The 19,634-nt window shown below is 34.3% G+C and overlaps 1 long non-coding RNA gene and 1 pseudogene across 1 annotated transcript; both read left to right on the plus strand.

Annotated features, from left to right (window-relative positions):
• Positions 1-8,252: 8,252 nt before the first annotated feature.
• Positions 8,253-10,668, plus strand: LOC149184171 (nonsense-mediated mRNA decay factor SMG7-like; annotated as a pseudogene).
• A 1,167-nt stretch (positions 10,669-11,835) lies between these two features.
• LOC149184172 (uncharacterized) lies at positions 11,836-12,545 on the plus strand. Its single transcript, XR_016257755.1, has 2 exons — positions 11,836-11,903; positions 12,179-12,545. It is a non-coding gene; the product is annotated as an uncharacterized LOC149184172 (long non-coding RNA).
• The last annotated feature ends 7,089 nt before the right edge of the window (positions 12,546-19,634 follow it).

Below are 19,634 nucleotides of genomic sequence, written 5' to 3' on the forward strand. Positions count from 1 at the left end.
ATGCATTGATAACAGTGCCATGCACTAAGCCAATGATTATCTTAGTGCATGGTCATTAATGTTTGCCAAGGATATTGAGATTCTGATACAACACTTTGAGGCATCCAATATCAGAACCCCTTCTCAAATTACAACATCCTTGATTTCAATTTAACATCCTTATTAGTGAGCATAGGTTGCAGGGCTCACAATAGATAGATAAGCTACACTTTTTCATAAAAGACAATTTCATGAGTCTTTAGACACTTCCCAATTCAAACATGAATTGTTCAATATTAGGCAGCCAATTCCATATTGCATGGTTAACTGATCTTATTCCATCTACACCCCACTCCATTTCAATTTAAGTAAAATGGGGGATCGATATGGGGTCTCCCTTTCCCATAAAACTATTAAAAATACATTAAAGAGCCTCCTCCACCACGATGCCCCACCCCTAGTGCTCATGGGGTTGTTGCTCAATGGGAGTCGTAGCCTTGTGGGCACTGACATGGAAGTGTTGAACTTTCCAAATGTAATTTATATATTTATTTTTAGTTATTTTTTTTGTCAAACTAGCAGTGGGGATAGTCATCACTAGTTGTTATCTATGAATGCAAGTTGACTCATTACTATTATTCAAGGAAAACCATGCCACCTGGAATTACCCTGTTGGTGGTTTCCAAGGGCGGATTTTCAACACTGCCAGATGCCTCTAGGTCTTAGGGCGTTAACCTATTTCCTTATGCTCAAGGAAAACAACCTCTTAGCCAAACATAAATAGTTTTTAAGCATACTCCAGGCCCAATTTATTTTTCAATGTTTTGTTTTTTATTTTGTAATTATTTCATAAAAAAAAAATTATTTTTTTGGGGTTTATTTTTAACTTTAATTTAATTTTATTTATGTTATAATTTTTATTTAATAAAATTCATTTGTTTTAATTAATTAATTTTTTATTTTTTATTTTCATTTTTCAAATTATGGTATTATTCCCAATAAAAAAAATTAATGTATTATTTATATGACTATGTCTCAATTCAAAGGGTCATCTTAAGGTTTCATTTTGCAATGTTACTATTTGTTGAGGTCATGGTTTCAAACAAGTTGTAATGTTAATGTAGAAAAAAAAAGTGTTACGACTAGTAGTAACTTTAGTTTTAAGGGTCAATTTCAAGGTTTTATTTGGAACAATACTAGTTGTCAAGACCATGACTTCAAGCAAGGTTGTAATTTTAACATGACAAAAATGAGAGATTATGTTGGAAGCACAATTTTGATTTGGGGATCAATTTTAAGATTTGTGTTTGCAACTTTACAAGATTTAAGACCATGGTGGAAAATTGTTGTAATTCTAACCTCAAAAAAGGGAGATTATGCCAGCACCATTTTATTATTTAGGGGTAGATTTTGGTTATTTTGACTAAAAATATTGAGTATTTAAGGTTAGAGTTATCATTTTGACATCAACATCCTCGTCAAATTGATAATTACACCATTGATGATACTACTTTAGGTGTGTACCTAATAAATAGAGTGTTAGTTTTCTATGAACAACTTATCTAACGAGGAGAAACTTTCAGTTTCTACTATTAAATTTTCTTCAAATGCACTTTGTTGGTGGTAATCCTTTTCATAGTAGAGGAAAGATGTGAGTGATACCATGGCCATGTGGAAAGGCCTCAAACCAACCATGAAGGATGACTTATACCCCATGGCCATGCATATTAGACATATGCCATGATAAGTATATGTAGTCATAATAATTGAACCACAAGTAAGGCCACTAGGTTTCAAACTACAATGTAGAGTTTTACAGAACAATTGTCAAATGGGATACTAGGGGCCTAGAGAAATAGAAAAATTATAAATTGACATCAATTAAATATATGGACAAACAATTTATTCTTTGTTGATAATATGTAGGAATATTCTTATTGTTTCACCATGAAAATAATGCATAATTTGAAGAATAGCATTGATAAAGGAGAAAAATCAACATAAGTCAATGAGTTAGAAATTTCCCTGCTAGAAACTTATTGGTGACAAGGAGAGAAGTAAAGGGAAGTTAAATTAGAACTCAAATCAATATATGTAAAGATTTCATTCTTTTATTAGTTCCAAGAAGTCATATTCAAGGAAGTCATGTGAACATTGCAACACATAGTCCTATTCCAATAAAGAATGTAGGTGACAAAGCTGGTGATGGATAAATGTCAAGTTGTCATCATCGATCCATATTCCCAAACTCATCTAGCAAGAAACACTTGTGTCCCTTTGATAGTTCCATATATAAATTCCATTGACACAACTCAATAAGCAAAAGTAGAAGAGAAAGTTATGCAATTGTGTATTGCTACTCTAAATGAGGAAGAAGAGAGGTAGGTTAATGTTTTACACCAACTTAAGATTGAATCAAAAAACCACGTCCATATTATCATTGTTAGTAGGAGTATGAATAACATTGTTTATGTTGATGTAGTGAAGATATTAAGGCTAAACATTAATAATCGCCCATAATGTCCTCACCTTGTTAAATGGAAGGGAGTGATTGTTAAGAAATAATGTTTTGTTTTGTACACAATTCAAAAGTGAGATGAAATCCCATGGAATATTACATTTATGGAAGCATGTGATGTTAGTTTGGGGAAACCATAAATTTTGGAATTAACATAAGAAGTAATATGCACAACTTCATGTGGATGTATTAGTTAATGCTTAAGTGTACACCTTTCCAAAACTACAAATTGTCTCTTCCCAACAATCATGGAAGATAATTACACATTCATAACAATATGTTCTCAACACTATCATGGATGCAAGAGAACAATGTGAATTTGGGAGATGTGTGTTTTCAACAAGAAAGGAATGAGATGCTTGGAAACAATATTGTTGATAATTGGATGAAACTCTAAAATAGTGTAGTGATATATTCAAAGATCCACAAGGAATATCATTGCATTTTTTAGTACACCATTACATTGATTTGGTACTAGGGTCATGTAACACTCCCTCCCATCCCCTTGTACTATCTTGGGTTGCAAGAAATGTTACCTATTCATTTGACCCGATCTCCAATTTCTATTATGAAGACGGGGTTACAAAATCCTCTTTTTATGAAGTCTTCAAATCTCAAAAATAAAAATAAAAAATTTCAACCATCACGTTCATTTCATTGAGATCTTTCTGAGGATATAAATTTTACCTAAATCCGACTCCTAGATCAAAATTTATGCCTTTCCGAATTTTAGTCAATCATATTAGGCCACGTTAGAATGGTGCTACCGTGTAACATCCAAGTGGTCCCTATTTGGCCCACGCAGAATTTCCAAGTCAACATAACTTGTGTCCACATCATCAAGCGCTACCACATGTCATCCATGTGTGGCCCACGTGGCACTACCATGTCAACATTATTGGGTCCATGCCATTAATGGGCTCTTGCATGGCATCCATGTGGTCCCTATCAAATACACGTGGCACTGCCATGTCAACTAAGGCATAGGCCCCACCAAGCCATACCCCATCATACTTTGTGGCATTTTCCCATTATATCCAATTTGTAACCGATCTAGTGTTACAACGTAATCTTACCCTTCATCATCTTAAACCCATGAATCTTTGAATCTAATACTTGTCCACATGGCACTGTCATGTCACCAACATCTAGGGCATTTCCATGTGGTAGAACCACATCACCGACATTTAGGTCATATCCACCATGGCACTACCACATCAATGAAGGAGAAAGTCACATCATTCTACCACCATGCAACATCCATGAGGCCCTAGTCTAGCCCATGTTATCTTAGGTGTGAGGACCATCAAGTCCTCCCCCTTGGTGCTTTGTGTGATTTCACTATTATATTCAATTTTGATCAAAATCCAAACTGCTACTATATTAACGTTATATTTTTTCTTACCACCCCCTAGAGCCAAATCTTTAGATGCAACTATGTTAAGGTCAATCTGGCTCACAATCATTTGGCCTTTTCATGGTCATGATGGCTCTTACCACCTCTAAAGCCCATACCTTGGATGCAGATGATGCATGGAATGGGGTTTTCAACCCTAGATGACATATGATCCTCCGCATAGTATGGGCCTCTAATAACCCCTCGACCCCCCAAATCACCAAATGTGACAGGATTGTGAAGAGGGAGATCTAACCCCATATGATCTAATATTTTCTTAAGTGTTGGCCATTTCCAACCTCTGGATCCCTCAGATCATTGGATGCAAAAAACATTTAATGAGGTATATCCAACCTTAGATGATATTTGGGTCGTTGCTCAAGTGACCACTTTGTGTCGGCTCTAGACCCAAGATCACTGAATTACTCCAATGCATGAAGAAACAAAGTAGAATTGAGATTTGAATAATTTTCTAAAGGCGATGGCCAAGGCCTAAACATTGGCCTTTGATAGGAGAAATTATTTTTCAACTCAATTCATAAGGATTTTGTCATGCAATTATTAATATATTGAGTTAAGAGTCAATAATTGGATTTATACTCTGGGAATCATCAACAAGGACAATTTTGTAGAGATTTACAATTTACAACAATTTTCATAAGATATGAACCTACAATTTAATTCAATTTTTCATATATTTACATATTCTTACAAAATAAAAATCACACAATGACATTTACATACACGAGGTGCAACAAAAAGGCTTAGTACAGACCCCACCCCCTTAATGGAACACCTTCCTTGGTGTTTTATAAACAAAAAAACAAAATTCTAAATAATGAGTTTTATATTTGTAGCTCTTACATTCATTTATACAATGAACAAAAATGGGTAAAGTACCCACAATTGATTTGCCATTTCTTGGGTGGATTCATCTGGTCCAAAGTGCCCTTGCACCTTGACCTGCTCTATTACTTAATTCCAAAGTGTGATCTACCTCTAGTGTATATAGGTTCTAGTTGGAATTCTCCCTCACATTCCACTTGTATCACAGACCAATCCAAGATACTATCAGTTTCACGTACATACTTCTTAAGCAAGGGAATGTGAAAAATATCATGTGCTTTCATTGTTGGCGGTAAGGCCAATATATAAGCCACTAGCCCAACTCTTTCCAAAATCTAAAATGGTCCACAAAACCTAGGTGCCTACTTAGCACAAGCCCCCACACTCAGTGAACTCTTCCTTGGTTTGATGTGAATATACACATACTCTCCCACTTGGAATTCCTTGTGCATTCTCTGTTGATTTGCATAACTATTTTTCATATCATGAGCTTCATTTCATGATAGTAATTACTTCCTGCTCCATTTCCTTTTGCATATTAGGTCCAAGAACTACCATTTTTACTAGATCATCCTAGCTAATGAGAGTGTCACATTTTCTACCATAAAAAGCCTCAAAAGGGCTCATCTTTAGTGACTCTTGATACCCATTGTTGTATGAAAATTCAACTAATGGAAGGAACTCTTCCCACCTCTTTGGTTGATGCATGACATACATCCTCAACATGTCCTCTAAAACTTTGTTCACTCTTTTAGTTTTTCCATCAATCTGAGGATGATATGTTGTACTAAAGGCTAGATGGGTTCTAAAAGTAGAAAACAATTCCTTCCAAAAATTTAAAGTGAACTTGGCATCCTAATCTGAAATTATCTTCTTGGGTATGTTATGCAATCTAACTATCTTTTTCATGAAGATCTAAGCTATGTCAATTTCCTTGTGGGTGGACTTGACAACTATGAAATGAGTTTCCTTACTCAACTTGTCTACTACTACCATAATGGAATCATGTTACTTGGAAATTCTTGGCAATCTTGTAATTAAGTCCATAGGTATGAATTCCCATATCCACTTAGGAACTAGAACTGGTTGTAGTAATCTCGATGGGTGCCTGCATTCGACTCTAATTTTTGACATTCCAGGCACCAAACAATGTAATAAACAACTTCCTTCTTCATGTCCTGCCAATAATACTTTTTATTCATGGATGTTATCATTTTCTAATAACTAGGATGACCTGAATAAGGTATTTTATGAAACTCATCCATTATGAGCTTCTTCAAGTCGCCCATACAAGGTACATACCATCTATCCTTGAAATTCAACATACCATCATTGATGAGTGCACATATATATTGTATAAATCCTTTATAGTCTACTTTGGTTTATATTCAGTGTTCATCGAATTTCATGTCTTATACTCTGCATTGTATCTTTCTTTTTTTTTTCAGAAAAGGAACTCAATATTGATGGTAAGAAGCAAGGATTGAAGAAAGAGGAGAACAATAACACTAGACTGAAAAATGCAAATTAAAGAGATCCAGAAGAGAACTAGTCTAATGGCACCCATAGAGTCAATATCCCACACAAGACACACACATAGAGACTAATGGTCAAGTCTTCAGAGTTGGTGAATTCACGTGCAATGCCTTGGCAACACAATGATAATGTTTTGAAGCGATGAAACAATATTTCATGTGTAAATTGTACTCCAACCAATATTAAGTCGGAAACTCATATTGTAATACTTGACATTTTATATAATATAATTTATGTGGTTGGAATTATTTATAGTTGCACTTGATATTACTTAGTATTGTAATTAACATATGTAACTTTGTGTTTTCATATTAGATGAACATGTACATTGTATGACATTTTTTTAAATTTAGTTGCAAAATCATATTAATTAATTAGGCCGATAGGCTTTTCTTTTGAATAAGTCGATCTATTGTTTTAGTCTACACTTCTCAAGTTTGTTTGACATATGTGAACAAATATTTATGCCACCCTTATGCTCTCCACTTGAAATTTGTGCACACCATTTTTATGCTAGAGTTCCAAGAGTCTTTTATGCCGGAGTTCTCGGAGATTTAGTTTGAATTCTTCGTGGAGTTTATGGCACTAAACCTAGAGGACACCAGAATGCTCACAAGAAGGAGAGGATTGCTATGAGAAGAGCTTAGAAATATGATATGAACATTCAAATGAGGTTTTGTAGCCTGGAACCCTTACCACCTGTTTCGTCCTCTGATTTTACTCCAATTTCAAGCATTATGAATAGGTCTCTCTGTATAAGAGCTCACTCTGCAACTCTTCAAGGAGGGGGAGAACAATGCCTACCAGAGGCTCCTAGTTTATGAGCTCATGGATAATGGCCCTCTGGATAAATCATTATTCTTACATTTGTATCAGGGCAGCAGCAGTAGTGGCAAAGACATAGGATGTTTGACGTGGGAAAAGCACTACAATGTGGCAGTAGGAACTGCCCGAGGTCTAGCCTATCTGCACGAGCAGTGCAGAGAACCCATGATGCATTTAGATATAAAGACTCAGAACATCCTGCTCAACACAAAATTTAATCCCAAGGTCTCCGACTTTGGCATGTCGAAGCTCCTGAATGACGACATGACGCAGGTCATGACGGTGGTGCGAGGGACGCCTGGTTACCTAGCACCTGAGTGGCTTTAGCACTCCATCGCCACCAAGAAATGTGACGTCTACAACTTCGGGATGCTGTTGCTGGATTTGGTGTATGGGCGGAAGAACTTCGACCCCTCTGCGACCAATCCCCGGCTTTGTTATTTCCCGGCATGGGCCATGCTGAGGGCTCTGGAGGGAAAGTACATGGATTTGGTTGAAAAGAGGCTTCGTGATAACAGTGTGGATGGGTTTTCCCTCTTGTTGCAAATCAATTCAATGTTGGAATTTGCTTTCTTACTGATGTCTCTGAAATGTTTGATTGTCAAGGAACAAGTTCTTCTTGGAAAAGGGCTCAAAAAGGAGATGCCCATCTTTCTGATCCTAGATTGGTTTTCCCATTTTCCCATCAGATGAGCAGAAGCTAGACTTATCATTGTGGTTGTTATGAAAACCCAAAATACCAAAATTTTTCCATTCTGTTATTCCATTTGGTCTTAGTTTTACCTTTTAAGACAAATTTGAATTTCTTGATTCTTTTTCTAAGTGAAAATGAAAACCAAGATAGGGTGAAATTTCATATCTTGCATGCGCCACCAACCAAGGAAGAAGTTTCCTTTACTGATAATTGTACTGATTTTGTGAAATACTTTAATTTCCCTAGAACTTTTATCCATTTGACTCTAGCTACATTTTCCTCCTGCTAAATTTTCAAGTTAGTGCGAAGCTAGACTAACATAAGAAAGCTTGTAAAATTGACCCCGAGACTTATAAAATCCTTATAAAACCTCAATAATTAGTCAGACTTTTTTAGAAAGTAGTCTTAGTAGGGTTCTCTCAAATGCTAAGCTCATTATTTAGTGTCTCATAAAGACAATGAGCTATAAGGAACTTTATGGAGAAGGGGAATCTTCAGGCCGTGCTTTTTCAGTTGCAACAAGCTACTATGTGCAGGATACCCCACTTTAGCCATCTAGTGGAAATCGCCATCATCAAGTTGATTTTAATTTATGGGTGTGTTCTTATTAGTCTGTCTTAGTTTATCTAAATCTGCCTCCAAAGTGAGAAAACTAAATTACTAATTTGATGCGAGAAGTAAATGGATGCATTATTGTTATATTACTACAGCACCTATTCTAAAATAAATTTATCTTTGTACTATTAAATCAGATTGGTATCAAACTATTTTCCAACATTGATCTATAGCATTGTCATCTTGACTTGTATCATTTTGTGTTTTTCAGTTCCCATCTTGCAATACTGACAACATACATGGGAGATGAACTTGTTGCAGTCTATTGGTATTTTTGAAGCTTGGCAGTTGAAATTCCATTCTCAACAACAAGAGACAATTTGATTATTATATTTGACAAGGTATTCGTCTTTTTTTCTATGAAGTAAATCTGATTACTATTAATATAATTTTTATATGGTATTTCTCTTCACTTAGGTGTTCAAGGGTGATGGTAGGCAGTGGTATGTTCATTTAGTGTGTTATATTTTTAGTCTCTTGAAGATTATTGTTACTATTTAACTTGCAAGAACAATAGTTTGCTGCATGAATCAGAGATGATGGATCTTTCTCCATATCAAACATTTTATTATTGTACATCAGGTTTACAAATTGTTGATTGTCTTGCATTGACCATTTTATTATTAGAGCCAATTTTGTGCATGCCCATTGATATCTTATGAGAATTTCCAATTTTAGTTTGGGCTTTATTCTTCCATAGTGTATGCTAAGAGCATTTTGCTTGCTCATTTCTTTCATCTATTGAGGATTTAGTTTGATTTGTGTTTCTACAGAATCGTCAGCATTATTCTCAGTTGCTTCCTGAGATGGAAGTATCAGTAACCAAGAAGACCCCTACAAAAGGTGCTGGTGGGAGAGGAAGAGGGAGAGGGGATGGGAGGTTTTCCCTTAAGGATCAGAAACAAGGGGCAGCCATATCAAAGAGAAAACAACTTAATATTTCAGAGGTTAACAAGGCTTTTCGAATTTGTTTCGTTCGCCTTAATGGGATTCTCTTTACACGCACAAGGTATGCTCTGTTTCAAGATTTCAAATTTTCAAGCCAGTTTTGACATTGTGTTTGGTGTTTTCCTAGTTCATAGATGCCTCTTTACTTATAAATTTCAAATATTTTTAATCGCCAGCTTTGAGACATTTGATGAAGTTTTTTCCTCTGCAATAAATGAATTTCGGGAGCTTACCAAACCTGACCTCATCTCAAAGATGGGGATTGGTTTGGATACATTGGTCAATGGCTCAACTTTTACTGAACTTGTGGTTCTTCATATTGGGTCAATTCTAATATTCACAGTTCATAATATTAGTGAAACTAAAAAAAAATCTATCTTATGTGGAAATTTTGCAGTGATTTGTTTTGCTTCAAAGTGCTTTTACTATTGCTTTTGACTTTGCGAGGCACATAATTCGTAAATCTGAGAAACCAAATGATGTTTCCTCTAGTCCATTTTTCCAGGAACACTAGTTTTTATGGAATGGTTGGATCATAGACCAGATATTGTAACATGTAATGATGTTAAAGAGAAGCAAGCCAGAGCAAGATCATCTTTTTGGAGTCATTATGTCATATTACTTAACAAACTTTTGGTATTTGAATGTCTTCACCAAGATTCCAATGGAAGTAGGGTGGAAGGTGAGATTGCATTTACTACTCCTGAGAGGTATAATCAGGAGGAAGTGAGAGGAGGGGGTGTTGCATTATGGGAGGATTTTGAACTGAGGGGATTTATGCCATTGGCCCCAACACAAATTTCTCTAGATTTTTCCAAGCGACATTCTTACATTGGATTTGTTGGAAAGAAAGAAAAGAACATTCAGGTTCAAAGGATTCTAGCCGCTGCAAAGGCTGTTGCAAATTCAGTAGAAGATAGAAGGTATGGAATATATTTTGATGCAGACTTGATGAAGTTTTGTATTGTTGGAGAGGTTCCTGAATGCAATATTGAAGACCAGTCAGAAGTTGTCAAGCCTAAAGTCTCTAATGCCATGAATAAATTTGATAATGTTCTACGAGAGACTGTATCCAATTGTGTAAAGAAAGAAGCTTCTTCATTTGAAAAACTTGTGTTATGTGCTTCAGGAGTTACTACTGTGAAGGAAGATTCAGATAAAGAAGAAGAAGATGAAGTAATTGTCTTTAAACCCAATGCAACAGAAAATCATTCAGAGTTAAATATTGCTTCAAATTCACAACAGAACCATGTTTCATCTTCAAGTATTCAGAATCTGACTCCATTGTGTCTTCCTCAAGAACCTCAGTAAAGCTTCTCCAATTTACCCCCTCCAACTGACTTTCCAATGCAGATTTTTGGGTATTCTTCAACATCGACCACTGGGAAAGACTTTCTTTGGGGGAATATACAACTCCCCATGAAGTTTCCAAATTATTTAAGAGTTCTGCAAGTTCTACTGATCATTGGTCAACTAGTATTGGAACATCTATTGTTGGGCTAACCAATTTTCTTGAAAGTTGGGGTATGAAAAATTATACTGCACCATTTTTTAGTAGTCATGCACGTGTCACCGGCTTTGGAAATTTTATTCAATAGCCTTCTCAATAGATAAATCATCTCCATCCTGCATGGTATAGAGATGATGAAGCACTTGTTTTTAATGGGATGACGAACTTGAATCTTGGTCATCATTTTCAAGAAAATGGATCTTTGTTAAAGTCAGAGCTTCCTGCCAGTACTCTGGGAAAAGTTGAGTCTGTTTCTACACATTCAAATTGGATTCCTTCTCAAAGTTTGTATTCATCAACTCCACTTGGAGTCTCCATGAGTATTGTTGTTTTTGGCATGTCAGACAAGCCAATTTCCAATGATATTTCCTTGCCCATGGTTCAAGAAAAAATCGGTCAACCAAAAATCTCCAGTGAACCTCATGTAACAAACTTTGAATCATCAACACTGTCCAAGGTTGATACACCAACTACCAAAACTAGTATAACTACCAAGCTGACAAACACCCCTAAACTAAGCATTAAAAAGGACATGTGAATAAACATGTTCGCCATTTTGGACCTCCACCTGGCTTTGGTCCTGTACCTTCAAGATTTCCAGACAGTTCCAACTTGGCTGATTTATTGCATTCTAATCCTGGAGTCACCTGTGTAAGTGAACAGATGGTTCAGAGAAATGAACAACCCCAAATGGATGACTACAGCTGGTTGGATGGATACACACCATCAAATGATGGAGAGAGAAATGATTCACGTATAGCTCAACCAGGCTATCCTCTTTTGCCTACTAGTGACAATCTAATCAGTGCTGCAGTGAAATTTCCTTTTCCAGGCAAGCAGGTTCCAAGTCTGCCAATATGCCAAGATCAGCAATTACATGTGAATCAGCAGTAGCTTCAATACAAGGCATAACAATAGAAACAACATCAAAGTCAAGTGTTTTTTCCTAAACAGCGACAATAGTAGTGTTTGTGGTCTACAAGGTACTTTGGTTGATATTCGCAGGTTCTATGAAGCCAATTCTAGGAATGAAACGGTATGTGCATTGATATGATGATAGTGCTTTCAGTTTTCCTTATCTACATTTTTGTGTGCAAAGAATGGAATTTGCCAAGTGATTAATTTTTCTTGTTGAAATTACAATCAGACATTGCATCTCTATTTCTCATTAGATTATATATCTTGCATCGTAGATTGTATATGCATGTACCTTAGATATCTTGCTTGGTAAAAGGGTAGACCATAGATGCTTCGGGTGTTGGACAGGAGTTGAAGAGGTTTCCTTTTAACAGTTGTTTGTGGTTTTAACAGGATACCATCAGGAAATGCTTGTTGGTTGGAGTAATGGTTACTCATGGTTATGCATCAAAGCTTTGACCTTGGCTCATGTTCTCTATCGAAAACTTATGCTTGCTTTGTGGCCTTGTCCGAGCTATAAGTATTTTCCATCAGTGCCCTACAGACCAGGCACAATCAATGGGATTTTCCTTGACTTTGTCTACCTCATGACCATTATGCAATATATATCTAGATAAAGCTTGATTTGTCGTATCTGACATTTCACCTGGAATTTGCTGGCTTGAATGGTCTTAAAGTGCTTTTATTCTGCAGAGGCTTAGCAAAATCCAGAGGTGGAGATTACCAAGAAAATTATTCAAGTGGATCAGTAAGTTTTGAACTGGAGATATTCACATTGGGTGGATTAATGAAAAAAGTGCAGTGTAAGAAGGTTCGTTAGTGTCCTTGTTCCTTGTTTCACCACTGGTTTCAAAGATTATCAAGAATATTGTCATCACAGTGGAGATTTTGAACTGCAGATGTGAGAATCAAGGGATCTATTCAGTTGTCTTTTGATAATATCAAGAGGACTACTTTCAGTATACACATGGACTCGCAATTCTACTTGGGGTTGTGAAGGAAGCCAATTTTGTGGGCTAAAATGTTGTTGTTGTCTGTTTTGCTTTAATAACAAGGATTTTGATCCAGGGAAATGCTTCAACATAGTATTTGGTACCTGGGTTTCTTCCACTTAGGATTACGAGTGCTGGTAGTAATGCTTCATTGAACCCAGGCACAAGTTTTGGATTAAGGATTTGTTGATAAGCTTCCCTAGTTGTATGCATCTACTACTTTTCATGAAAATAATTGTAACCAAACTGACAATATTTCTCAGTTCTGTTTTATTAGCTTTTCTGGGGATATTAATACTACGAGACATATATTCTTAATAATCAGTATGCTTTTCATATATTCTTAATAATCAATATGATTTTCTGTTTCATTATTGATGGTTGGCTATGTTTAGCATCTTGTTGATCCTTGTTATATCGGTTATTACTTCGAAAATTTGTCATGAAAGAAGTCTTTACATGTAACATGTCATACATATCATTTGTATGCTGAAGTAGAGATGTCATTGATTCGCTGTAAGCGTTTTAAAATTTTATGCCTACTTGAGAACTCATTTCTTTGCAAAGACATAAAAACACTTCATATTTGGATATTCTTATTTTGACAATGTTTATACTGTGCATTATTCATCTACAAGTGTTGTGTACATCTCTTTAGTTTCTAAATGCAAGAGTACTTAACGTTATCTGTCTTTTGGAAATTGTGTGGGACAGGAGTTGAAGAGGCCTGATATTTTCAAGATCTGCTCAATATTGACATTGATAGAATAAAAATTAGAAACATTTTCTCCACTTTTACATTGTTGGCTTTGTTTCCCCATAACCCTTCTTAATAGAATTCCTCTTATGCAATAAACTTACTTTTACCATAGATGGCTTGATTTTGATTATTGTCTTACAACAAGCTTATGGTTTTGAATTGTTTGTAGGATGGAGTATAAATGGGATGTTTTTGCCTTCTAATTATTGACTGTATTTTGAATTATTTGTAGGATGGTTGTGGGAAGTCTGATCTATCCTTATAATAAGTGTCCACAATTTTATAAAGAGGGTAGTGCTTATGGAATTATCTAGAATTCGGAAATGTCTCTTCCAAGAATTCGGAATTGTCTCTTACAAGAAGATTATAGGTAGGTATTGATATGGAGAGCAACTTTAGTGTAGCATATGCATGTTTGCCCCTTTTGAGAAAAAATTGGAAGAAATGTTCGACTTTTATAACCTCAAATTACAAAACACATTTTAATGCCTTTGGAATTTGTTGAGAAATGAGAGGAAATATAAATTTTCTTTAGTATGTTAGCGAATATACTAACAGTATGAGGCACTTGGATTTATTCGTTCCTCACTGTTTTCAATGACAAATTACAAAACACATTTTAATGTCTTTGGAATTTGCTAAGAAATGAGAGGAAATATAAATTTTCTTTAGTATGTTAGTGAATATACTAACAGTATGAGGCACTTGGATTTATTAGTTCCTCATTGTTTTCAAGGAGAATTAAGAACTTATTTTTCTGTGTCACCCTCACCATGAGAACAAATCATTCTATCATTATTGTGCACTCAAGCATGTCCCACGCCCTGGAATTTGTTAGAAAAGCCCAATAAAATTGTGTTTTGCATGTTAGGGTATTAGGATCTATTGGCGAAAGACGTGAATGATTCTAATTTGTTTGTGGTTACAAAATTGCCGCAAATTTGTCCGGACAATATATTTCTGGTAAAAAAAAATAAAAACTCAAAATGTTGGTGTGTTTGAATGGTGGAAATGGATTCAACACCATCAAGAACCCCTGGGCACCCAAAACCCTGAAGTTTGATAGTTGTAACCCGGATTTTCAAAAATTTCTGTAGGATTTTGTCATAATCTTGCTAGAATTTACATTATTTCTGAGCTAATTTGTGGGCTCTTTAGACTAAGCACTAGTGGAAAAGTTTTGTTACAATTTTACCAGTCTTGTTCAGTTTTGTGGATTGGTTGGATATTCCTTTTATAGAATATTCAAGGGCTTAGTTTTTGACAAGCTTTATTGTTGCCATTTGCATTTTTGTTTTCTTGTGTGCCACTGTTTAAGATAATATTTGTGATTTCATTGGAGAAAATGTACTCATAATTGCCTTTTGAAAAGCCTTTTTATGGCCTTTGTTCATCCAAGGCTTAATTTTCATTACAAAATTTCATTATTATGTATTTTAATTTGGATTATATATGAAATTAAAATAGCACCACTTATCATTCATATGTAAATTAAAATACACTGTAAATAAATTTTAATTAATTTTTAAAAAGAAAAAAAAATATTAATTAATAATATAATTTATATTGTAGATTTTATAATCCAATCATTTTAATTGAATTTAAATGGTGGTTTCCAATAGCCGTTATTCTCCATTTTTAGTATTTTGTTATAAATATATCAAATTAGTATTTTTAGTTTGAGCTCTATGTGTGTGTGTGTGTGTGTGTTTACAACTTATTATATATAATAAAGATCCATAAAACTAAAATATCATCTTTTACAATATCTATATAAAAATTAAATTTTCCAATACATATGATATATGGCATGCATATCTACAAATGTGTTCATCATACCCTTTTTCCAATTTTCATAGCATTTTCCAATATAAAAATTTATCGACCTCTCTTTGCACCTTTTGGGGCAATTGCTAGTTTATGTTGATTAATAATGAACACATAGAATCAATCTAAAACTACTAAATTAGTAGTTTATGTTTATTAATGATGAACACAAATAAAATGAATATACGACTAAATTAGTTGCTTATAACAATTGTTAATGAAAGTAAATGAAATGAATATAAAGTACTAAAGTAGTCATTTATATAATGAATATGAAACTACCAAAAATAAATAAACGACTACTGCAAATGATAAATTTTTTATTACAAATGACGACTAAATTTTGCGTATATACAACTATTAATAGCAAATTTACAGTATCTTATAACACGATCAAAATTTAGTCATATTTCTTTGGCCAATAATTGGTTTCAAACAATGACTAAAATTTGCATATATATGACTATTAGTAGCTAATTTACAGTATCTTATAACACGACCAACATTTTAGTCATATTTCTTTGGTCATTAATTGGTTTTCTCGGGTGATCATTTAGTAATATATTTTGTTGTATATTTGATCATTAATTGTGGCAATTAATGACCAAATCAATGACTAAATTGATGGCTAAATCAATGACCAAATCAATGACTAAATTAATGACCAAATATACTACTAGACAAAAAATTTGAGACAACCAATTAACGATTAAGCTAAAAATGACTAAAAGTTGGTCCCGATATAAGATACTGTAAATTAGCTACTATTGGTCACCGACCGAAAAATAGTCGTTTCTATACAAATTTTAGTAATTTTTTTAATAACTAATTAGCCATTTCATACTAGTGAAAGTCGTAGGCATTAGTCTCCACTATAATCTACAGAGTTAGGATCCATGGGAGGCGATTATTCCATGTCACAAATCACGTGGGGAGTGTTGAATCCAATGTCCAAAAATCTCCCCCCCCCCCAAGTGCGATTTGGATGAGTTTCAAACTTGAGACTTGTCGCTTTGCTACCACTTGTTTGGATCATGATTCTTGTTAGACCAAAACTCGCAAGAATTAGTCTCCACTACAATCGCTAGAGTTAGGATCCATGAGAGATGGTTATTCCATGTCATGAAAAACAAAAGGAGAACTGAACCCAATGTCCAATAGAGTTAGGACCTATTCTTGGCAAACCATAATTAAGTTCCCCCTAGAAATCTGAATCCATGTCCCTCCCGTCAATTTAACCATCAGTTTAATTTTTCATATATTTACATATGCTTAAAAAAGAAAATTCACACATTACATTTACATACATGGGGTGCAACAAAAAGGGTTGTTATAGGTCACCACTATAAAATGAACCATTTTATCCCAAATCTCTATAAGATAATGATGAGATACAATTATAGATTCAATATATCATTGAGGTTGGAAGCATTTAATTGAGCTCTTCAACTTCTGGCTATCTCATAGTCTCGATGCTTATGAAAGATGACATGTGGCATTTAGCTATAGACTATAGGGAATTGCATAAGATAATGATAAAAAAAATGATATCTTTTTCCAAGAATTAATGACCTTTTAGATCAAATTTGAGGAACTTAGTTCTTCTCTAAGATTGATCTCAAGATAGTGTGTCATCATGTTTAAATATATTCAGAAGACGTACATACGACTCCTTTTAAATTCAAAGAATAAGTGTTTGAGTGGCTATTAATGTCTTTATTTACTAAATCTCTTGCAACATTCATGTGAATAATGAATGGCGAGCCCCAACCATCGTTGAATGATTCATGGTGGTTTACCTTGATGACATTTTGATTTTCAACAAATAATGGGGTAAGCATATTATACATTTCAACCCAGTGATGCACACTCTTAATAGACATAAGTTGTAGGTAAAATTTTCCAATTTTTTGTTTGCAATGACATCTATTAGTTACATTAGGTTTGGAATTGACTATGAAGGAATCTAAATTGATCTTAAGAAAGTGGTGGTGAATTGGGATTGGTCAATGCTAAATAATATAAAAAAGGTTCAAACTTTTTTGGTATTAATTAATTTCTATAGATCTTTGTTCCAAGATTTCAATTGACTTGAGAACTTAACCAAAACTTGAGATGGAATTTGAAGACACTGCGCTTCGTCATCTAGACCAATTTACAATTATGAGCTTTTGAAGAAATGTAAAGTTGAAGCAATGCACCAAACCTATTCTTAAACTATTATTTCTAGGCTGTCTGATATAAAAGATGGTGCACATGACTTGGTATGGGTTTTGTTTTGACACAATAATTCCATTCCAATACATTTTACTTAGAGGCATGGAATGGGACAATCCACAACTATTCAAGTTATGATAGAGGGATGATTAATCCATTTTTAAGTATTTAATTAGTCGAGACATTATGTGCAAGGAAAATATATTGTGATTCATTCTAATAAACCACTTTAGTTCCTATAATTTTAGAGAATATTCGAGAATGCACCACATATGAAATGGAATTTATTAGACCAATTCTAATTGTTTATAAAACATTTACATTGAAGAGACAACAAAGAAGACTATTATTCAAGTTGACCACTAATAATGTTGGTAATGGTTCTTGCCACAAAAGGATGTGATAGAAATCATTGGCCAAAGTTCTATAGTACGCAAAATTTTTGCAAAACTTTATGTAACCATTCAACAAGAATGATACATTACCTTCATGAGACTTATTATTGATTTGATTGATTTCTACCTGCATAATGGTATTCTATATTGACTTGATAAGATGTGTGTACTTGCAAATGAATATTATAGGGATTCATTGATTTGGAAATCTTGTTTCTTGAAGTTGGTTAAACATTTTAGCATATCAAATATGCTTGCAACATTTAAACAATAATTTTATTGGCCACATAGGAGGCATGATGTTAAGTACCACCTCAAATTTTGTGTTACATGTTCCATTGCTAAATTAACAAGTCACTGTTTATATATGTTTTTATTGTGTCCTCTAAATCTTAGGAATATTTAGCATATATTTATGGTTTATTACTAGATAAAAGTTATCATAAGTGCATATTTGTTGTTGTCAAATTATTCTCTAAAATGCCTATGATAGCTCCTTGTAAGAAGGCTACTGCAACCTTTGATGATGTTTGTTTATCTTCATCCATGTTTGGTAACATTTTCGATTTCCTTCCTATATAGTGTCAAACTATGACTCTATGTTTTCCATGAATCTAATTTTTTCCATCTTTAGTAATGCTCAACAAACTATGCATGACGTGCAAAGCTAACGTGTTCCATAGCTTTCCTCTCTCAAATTGATGGCCAAACTAAATTTGTCAATTAAACCTTAGTACATTTGTTGCATATATATAAACACGCATGCCCCCATATGTGGGATGAAAATAAAACTTCTATTAAATGCTGATAAATATATACTTCATAATTCCATTGGTCATAGTCAATTCCACACTTGTTTTTGTTCTCAACCAACTAGTCATATTGATGTTGCACTTCTACCACCATCAACATCCTCCACTTCACAAATCACAAAGAAATGAGATAGGGTTGAGACCTTCATTAACTAACTTCATCTACTCCATGCATAGGTTTAGCCTATGTGACAATACATCATGGGGGATTCACTCTATGAACCTCTCACATATATCAAGTGCATTTGTGGAATACTAAACAATACCCTTAATTTGACTACATATTGGAAAATACCTCTTAAAATCACATTATTTAGCCCCCTACCAATACAAACCCAATACACCTTCCCAATTTAAAAACCCTACTTTCACTAGATATTGTAGGTATCCATTTTTTCATTAACATTTTTTAAATCCCTTTATATTTTTTCATTAACTTTGAGCTCCATTTTTTATACCTGCTAATATTAAAACCCTTTACCCCCTATTATATGCTCAATATATTATGTCATTTTTTCCTCAATATATGTCCCCCAATATGAATGCAAGTGGTATTGTATTTATCCTCCAATGAAGCCCCCATGAAATACATGTAGTTAGACATGATGCAAACATAATACCTCATTATTTTCAATGTTGTGACCAAGTTTGAATTCAATTTTATTTTTTTTTCCGCTTAATACATTTCACCAGGAAACCCATCAGGAACATCCCCTCATTTTGAGGATGGTACCCATGTGAAATTGGATTGTGTAAAAGCTTGAAGCTTTATCATGTCACTTATGGGAATAAATCTTGGGTGAGGAGGATAGCACTCCATAATACGACCACTTAAACTAGACCCAG

The sequence above is a fragment of the Pinus tabuliformis genome, chromosome 3_2, assembly GCF_031772625.1.
Source record: "Pinus tabuliformis cultivar Carrire ecotype Pingquan chromosome 3_2, CPIR1, whole genome shotgun sequence".
In the NCBI taxonomy this organism is placed as follows: Eukaryota; Viridiplantae; Streptophyta; class Pinopsida; order Pinales; family Pinaceae; genus Pinus; species Pinus tabuliformis.